Raw genomic sequence first — 7907 nt, 5'->3', positions numbered from 1 at the left:
AACCCTCTTTCTTTTACCCTAATTAGCATATAATTAAGAATAAAAGATGGCAATAATAACCCACTAATTACTTAAGGTTACCTCTTTTAACCCCCTAAGTAATTAGACTTATTAACATTAACCCACTAACTTTATAATTAAATCAGGAATAGTCAAAAATGTCCCTTAAAACGTATAAAGAAATCCGACCCAGACTGGGATTACGCAGCCTGCGACGGTCCGTCCTGCTGCTCCGTCACAGACTTCAGAGACTCAATTTTTCTGAAGAGTCTGTGACGGTCTGTCACACCTGTGACGGTCCGTCCTGCCATTCCGTTACGAAGTTCAGAGAGTCGATTTCAGTGCCCAATTTTCAGATTTTCTAAGTGTTTTGAAACGAGACCCTGCGACGGTCCGTCGTGCCCATGACGGTCCGTCGTGAGGTCCGTTGTCTCAGCCAGTTTTCCAGAAATAAAATCTGCTGCTCAAAACGACTAAACAGGTCGTTACAAATAATCATATTGTAAAACCTTTTAGTGTGACAAATAGAGAACAAAATTTGGAAACAACACTTCCAGATCTTCAAACAGAATTAATACATGTAAAGAAAGAAATTAAAAAGCTCAAACAAAAACTTGACAATTCTGAAGAAATATCCACCCAAAATCAAAGTTTATTAGAACCATTAGAGATAACTCAAATGATAAGATCAGAAGTCAATACAATTGTAGTAGTTAAAGCCCATAGCTCTCATATATCTATTACTTTAGTTATAAATAAAAATTACTTTATTCAAAAAAAATGTTTCATTAGATACCAGTGCAGATCAAAATTGCATCATTGAAAGGATTATCTACTAAGTATCTTGAAAAAAGTACTATTGGTTATAGTACTATCTATTATCAAATTTCAAAATGATTTAATAAATAAATAATTTTTATTAAGAATCAGACAAAATAGGAACTTAGTATATCATACCCTTCTCAGCTAATTTTGTTGTGATACCAAGGGGACGAATTGAGTTTCAGAATGGAATCTTAAGTAAATTCGGACAGAGTAACGAAAGGAAACAAGAACAAGCAAAATACAAAAAAAAACTTTAAGAAAGATTTAATCAAAGAGGAGAACAAAAGCAGTAAACAAACTTTAAATTCTTAAAACATAAATTTAATAATTAAAGCAAAGTAAAGAAAGTATACTTATAAAATACTTTTTAGTGATTAGAAAAAAGTGAGAGAGAACATGGGAGAAAATGAAAATAATGAGGAAAATGGAGAGGATTGTAGAGAGGATTTCAAATAAGATTTTGAATATCCTCTACTGATACAAGTTGAAAGCCTTAAATAGGCCTCGAAAGTGCTGACTAACTAAATTATTATGCTATCTATTTTACATGTGTGCGTGTACTAATATAAATTATTAATTTTACACATATCTACTATCTATTATACATATGTGATTATATTTTTTCGTGACAGGTAATATATGTCACGTAGATGCATACATAGCTTTGTTATAAATATATTTTCTTGTGTTGGTTTGTTGGAAAATTCTTATTTTTTCACTTTGTGGCTTGGACTTTTGTCCTTGTGTGCTCCACGTGTTGGTGGCATTGTTGATTGTAAATGTGCTTGCTTTGTCCAATGCTGAATTTTATCTTTGAATTTTTTTTTCTCTTGTAACTTGTATGACATATCTTTGGAGGTTGGGTCTATTCCTTGTTAATTCTTTTGTTGATTTCTCTTTTGTTTATCACCAAAGCGTGTCAGCACTTTCTTTTAATTAAGAAGGTAATTTTGGGCTATTCCTTGTAGATGTAATAATATCTCCGTTGTTGAGCTCGTCTATGTGAGACATCAATATTTAATAATTAAAATTTTTATTTGGTATCAGAGCCAAGTTGGCAGGGAAGGGTATGAGTAGGAGCGACTAAGTTCCTACGAAGCCTCTATTGATGGAGTAGATAGTTTAATATAACCTAAATCTTTCACAAAAATTTTCTAGTTCCTTTTGTGATATTTTACTATCCTTTTTTAGTTGATTTTTAAGTTTCATATCTGCATGTACTTCTATTCCAGTAATATTTGTAAAATTTATGAGTTCACCATATATTAGTTGATTATAAGAAACTTTTCCTTCAAAACCTATCTTTCAATGTTATTCAAACCTTTTAAGCAAATAGTGTTGGTAAATTACTAATAAATTTTTCTTTCCAATAGTCCTGCTTGTAATCTTTGAGAATCATATCTTTTTTTATGAAGACATTTTTATACCACCTAAAATCATATAACTTTGGACAAGAATTGGATATAATTATTTATAATATTATCTTCTAGCTAGTTCTAATCTATTTATCTTATCCTTCTTTTTATTAGAGGCTTGATTATCCTTAGAATGGTATCTGAGTTTTCTACAGTTCCAACACGCATTACTGTGGAATAAAGTTCAAAGCCAGAAAGTGACAAAGTGAACCCCGCAAGAATAAAGCCACAAATTGACAAAAGGATCAAATAACAAGATTTATGTTTTGAAGATATGATTTCAGGAAAAGAAGATAAACATGCAGTGAAGGCTACGTGTAAGTAGTTCCAGCTACGTGACATCTATTCCAAGCCACATACAATTATCATCAATTATTTGTAATAGGTAGTAGTTATGTGTAAAAAGAATAATGTGTCTTAGTGTATGCACACATGTAAAATAGATAGCATAAAAGTTAAATTTGTGAGGATTTTTGGAGGCCTATTTAAGATTTTCACCTTGTATCAGTAGGGAGCATTCAAAATATTACTGACTTTGAAAAATCTCTACAATTCTCTCCATTTTTCCATCAGTTCCATTTCTCCCATCAATATTCTTTGTTTCATTAAATCAATAAAACAAAATTTGTAAGTACATTTTTTCTTGCACTTTTATTTTGTTAAATGTTTTAAAATTTAAGTATTGTTTACTGCACTTTGTTCTTCTCTTTACTTTAATTTTTTTTATTCCTTTAAGTGTTTGCTTGTTCTTGCTCCCTTCCATTTGCTTTTACACGTTTCTATTAATTATGATACGTATCTGATAATATTTTTTTGAGGCAGAAAATATATGTGATATGGTTGTACATGTAGCTTTGTTGCATGTATATCTTTTTGTGTTGATTGCTGAAATTTTATACATCGAGTCATTTGTCACTTTGTGATTGAGACTTTTGTTCTTGTGGAGTTCACGTGTTGGTGAAATTGTTGACATAGTAAATGTGTTTGATTTGTCCAAAGATGATTTTTTATAATGGTCTTGAAACTTGTCGTCAATTTTTATAACATATTTTTGAAAGTATTGTCCGCTCTTTGATATTTATTTTCTGGATAATTCTTTTGCTTCTCATCAAAGTGTGCTGACATTTTATTTTAATTAAGAGGTTATACTTGTATTATTCCTTGTATACCTCCGTTGTTAAGCTCATCATGTGAAATAACAATAGTTAATAAACGGATCGAGTTTCAGAACAAAATCCTAAGTAAATTTGGACAGAGTAACGAAAGGAGTAAGAACAAACAAAACACTTAAAGGAAAACTTTAAACAAAGAGGAGATTAAAAACAGTAAACAAACTTTAAATTCTTACAACAAAACTTTAATAATTAAACAAAGTAGAGAAAGTATACTTACAAAATACTTTTTATTGATTAGGGAAAGTGAGAGAGAAAATGGAAATGATGGGGAAAATGGAGAGAATTGTAGAGAGGATTTCAAAGTTAGTAAGATTTTGAATGTCCCTTACTGGTACAAGTTGAAATCCTTAAATAGGCCTTAAAAATGCTGACTAATTTAACTTATTATGCTATCTATTTTACATGTGTGCATATACTAATATATTTTATTATTTTTACACGGTATCTATTAACTATTACACATATTTGATAATAATTTTTCATGGCAGGAAATATATGCTACATAACTGCACACGTAGCTTTGTTGCATGCACATTTTTTTGTGGAAAATCTTGATATCAAGTCCTTTGTCACTTTGTGACTTGGACTGTTGTTCTTGTGGTATCCACGTGTTGGTTTGTTGACATCATAACTATGCTTGATTTGTTCAATGCTGAATTTTTTTGTCATAATAATCATTGAAGCTTGCTATTTATCTTTATATGGCAGATCCTTTTTGAAGCGGGTTCATTTCTTGTTAATTTTTTTTGTTGATATCTCTTTTGTTTATCACCAAAGTGCGTTAACACTTTCTTTTAATTAAGGAGGTAATTTTGTGCTATTCCTTGTAGATTTATCATCTCCATTACTTAGCTCGTTTATGTGAGACAACAATATCTAATAATTTAAATTTTTATTTCGTATTAGTGTTGAGGTTTAAATAAGTGTTTCTTAAACCTTCTTTTTACTTTTTCTTTGAGTCCTTTCCGTAGTATCCTCATTTTATCATATAACTGGGGTCTATGTCAATTAAAAGGACAAAAGTTTGGAGTTGTCATAATCCCGTCGGGGTGATGAACTTGAAATTATTTTATCATTACGGACAAATGACACCTGAATTTTAACTGTCTTGGTTAAATATTTGATCCTCTAAAAAAATTTAAATTCTGGGTCTTGTCAGGATCTTCTGTCACCACATAATTTTTGTTGGTGTAGCAGGACTTTCATAATTTTTATATTTGATTAAGTGTAGTATTTGACAGTACTAGTAACACTTGTTGACTTGTAACCTGTAACACTTGTTGACCTTTATTGCTTCTTATTCGGAGCAAATTTTCCTTCGACTTATCTGTATGTTTATACAATCTTCATCTTGTGAGTAGCCGAAAAAGTATAAGAATGATCTTTTGATTATTCTTTTATTCTTTGTCTCATTAATTTCATAGAAAAAATCTTATAAAAATTTTGAGAGATTTTTTCCCTTTATTTGGAAATTGATAATACAATATAATTTTTATGGATTATTATTTTTTGAAAGAGGGTAACTCCTAGTGCTAAAAAATTCTAGGAGGAGGAGAAGGTTTAATAACCTTTATTGTAAAATTTTCTTGATGTGAAAGCGAATTTATTTGAAAGATATTTGTATCCCTTATAAAGTTTCTTTCCTAGCATTCTCGTATGGATGCCATCTAATTGAAAATTATAAGGCTTTATTGGGTGATGAAAGAAATATCTAATATAATTTCTTCATTTATGTCTTTGGTTATCATGAAATCATTTATGAAACCAATTTCATTATTGCATATGTAAGCTTTCGTGAGTTTATAATTTATTTTAAGTTTTTTTCATGTTGCGAAGAATAATCGAATAGTGTCTTTATCTAGATATTTATGAGGAAATAATCCTTCAATAATGCAATTTTGATATGCGCTTGTATCATACAATGCAATCTTATGAATGATATAATTTTTATTTATAAATAATGTGATGGGTATGTGATAGCTTTGTGATCGAATGACCTTAATTGTATTAATTCCTAATTTCAGTAGAGGTTCTATGAGAGATTACTTGTTTCGATGTTTCTCCTGATTCAGATGATTTACATTCTTCCGGTTCTTGTTTAGGTGGTAGATTTTTAAATGTTTTTATTAGTAATTGATTGAATTTCTAGAGTATTGAGTCTCTGCTTAATTTCATTTATTCCATCTCTTATTTATAATAATTCAGTCAGAATACTTTGTAAAGTTAATTCAGGTTTAATTGGTTGTTTAAATTTATTTAAAACATTTGTCATATCAAAGGGTTTAATAGACCTATTATCAGATAGTTTATCAAGAACTAAATCTCTTAAGACGATTAAGTATTTTTTTTTTTGAAATCAGAATACTCAATATGATCTATCACATCAAAGAATGTTTCTTTATTACTACTAGTGATGACATTTATAGAATGATTCTTGCAGTGCAAATTGCGCGCATTCACAAGGATCTGACGACTTACTATCATAAAAAACATAGGCTATATTTAGTTGATTGTCTTCGCTAAGATTTCATCGGAGGAAGAGTTGTTTTTATTATTTTCTAGGATAGAATACAAAGCATCTTTAACTTCTTTTTCTAATTCAAACGTATAATTGTCTTTCTTTTTATTAGTGGTAGGACAATCTTTAGCTCGATGCTCCATTTTTTCACAGCCCCAACACCTTTCAGTGTTGTTTGTTTTAAACTATTTTTACCAGGGCCATGGTTGAACCTCTTTTTGTAATGATGGGGTTTTTCTGATTTATGATCATTCTTATGGATTCTTTTAAGGAAAAACTTCAGAATATGGCAAACATCCATATGTATTCAAAAAAAATAAATAGGTATATCATATTTTTATCATGTTATATGGATATTATTAGACTATAAATAGCAAAGTTAATTCTATGCAAATAAATATTTTTTTTATATATTTAATATGATAAATAAATATCAAATAGGAAAGTAGTCATAATTAAATGCCTAAATATTTATGGCAGACACATATGTGATCTTTTTCCATGTTGACCATCATCAACATTCATACATTACATATTTTCTGTCCCTCCACCCCCCCCCCCCCCCCCCAAACAAATTCATTCAAATTCAAAATACTTTACATCACCGTGGGAGCGATTTTTGTGATTTTGTATCTATCAGGTACTTTTTAATTATAAAATTCATCTCGTATTTATAGAGTTTGATACTTACAAACTGTATTTTTTTTGCTCGTTTGTGTAATGTATCCATACTTATACAGTTTGATACCCACAAATTGTATCTTTTTTGCCCGTTTGTATAATGTATCTATATTTTTCCTTAACAAAAGTGTTGAATTGTATCCATATTTATATACATAGATACTTATAGTATTATATTAGCACAAGTTAAAATATTGATTTATGAAGAAATTATATCTAGATATATAAGTAATATATACAAGATAAAATTTAATTCGGATATACAAGTATAGTTGTATCCAAGGTATTCATTTTTGTGTTTAACAATAATGTATTGTATTCTACATTGGTGTATTCATTTTTTGTTTAACAAATAGTGTATCTAATGTCATGTTGTTCACCTATTCAAACTCGAAATACTCAACCTTCATTCACAAATTCAACAATTTGCTTACAACAATAACTTGAATTAACAAAAGAAAAGCATATAAATGCCTTTACGGCGATAAAATAAGAAATATGGAGACATCAAGAAAATTGAGTATGATGTATCACAATTTTTATTGAACTGATAAAGAATAAAGAATATGATTTGATATGTCTTTATATTAGTATTTTTTAGTTATAAAGTTAATTATGGGAAGTTGCTCATTGTATGGACGTAATGTAAGAATAGTGGGTTATATTTAGAGTCAACTCCTTTTTAGTTTGTTGTACTTAAAGATGTATTAATGTATAAATAAATAAATAAACTATATAAAAATACGGCATAAAAGTTACATAAATTATAGTCATTTATTGTAAATAACATACTTATAGGTATTGATATTCATTAACCCTATAAATATAGTTATTTTTGTAAGTTGCTCTTTTTTTAATTCTTTTAGAAGCCTCTTTTGATGGGGCAGATAGTTTAATATAACCAAAGTCTTCACAAAAACTTCCTAGTTTCTTTTTGTGATATTTTACTATTTCTTTTAGTTGATTTTTAAGTTTCATATTTGTACAAAATTCTAATCTAGTAATATTTATAAAACTTATGAGATCACCACAGGTTAATTGATTATAAGAAAATTTTCCTTGAAACCTATCTTTTAATTTTGTCCTAGCCTTTTCAGCAAACAGTGTTAGTAAACCACTAATAGATTTTTTTTTCCAATACTTATGATTGCAGTCTCTGCGAATCATAACTTTGTTTATGAAGACATCTTTATACCACCTAAAATCATATAATTTTGGACAAGACAGATTAGATAATATGTCTAAACTTCTATCTTGAAAGAATTGAGGTTCACCTATAAAGTGTTTGACTAT

The 7907-nt window shown here is 29.0% G+C and overlaps 1 long non-coding RNA gene across 1 annotated transcript; it reads left to right on the top strand.

Annotated features, from left to right (window-relative positions):
• The first annotated feature begins 2769 nt into the window (after positions 1-2769).
• On the top strand, positions 2770-6788 carry LOC104648433 (uncharacterized). Its single transcript, XR_742440.4, has 2 exons — positions 2770-2867; positions 3904-6788. It is a non-coding gene; the product is annotated as an uncharacterized lncRNA (long non-coding RNA).
• The last annotated feature ends 1119 nt before the right edge of the window (positions 6789-7907 follow it).

This window comes from Solanum lycopersicum, chromosome 7, assembly GCF_036512215.1.
Source record: "Solanum lycopersicum chromosome 7, SLM_r2.1".
Classification (NCBI taxonomy): Eukaryota; Viridiplantae; Streptophyta; class Magnoliopsida; order Solanales; family Solanaceae; genus Solanum; species Solanum lycopersicum.
Note: the sequence above shows the minus strand (reverse complement) of the source record. Positions and strands in the feature narration are given on the sequence as shown.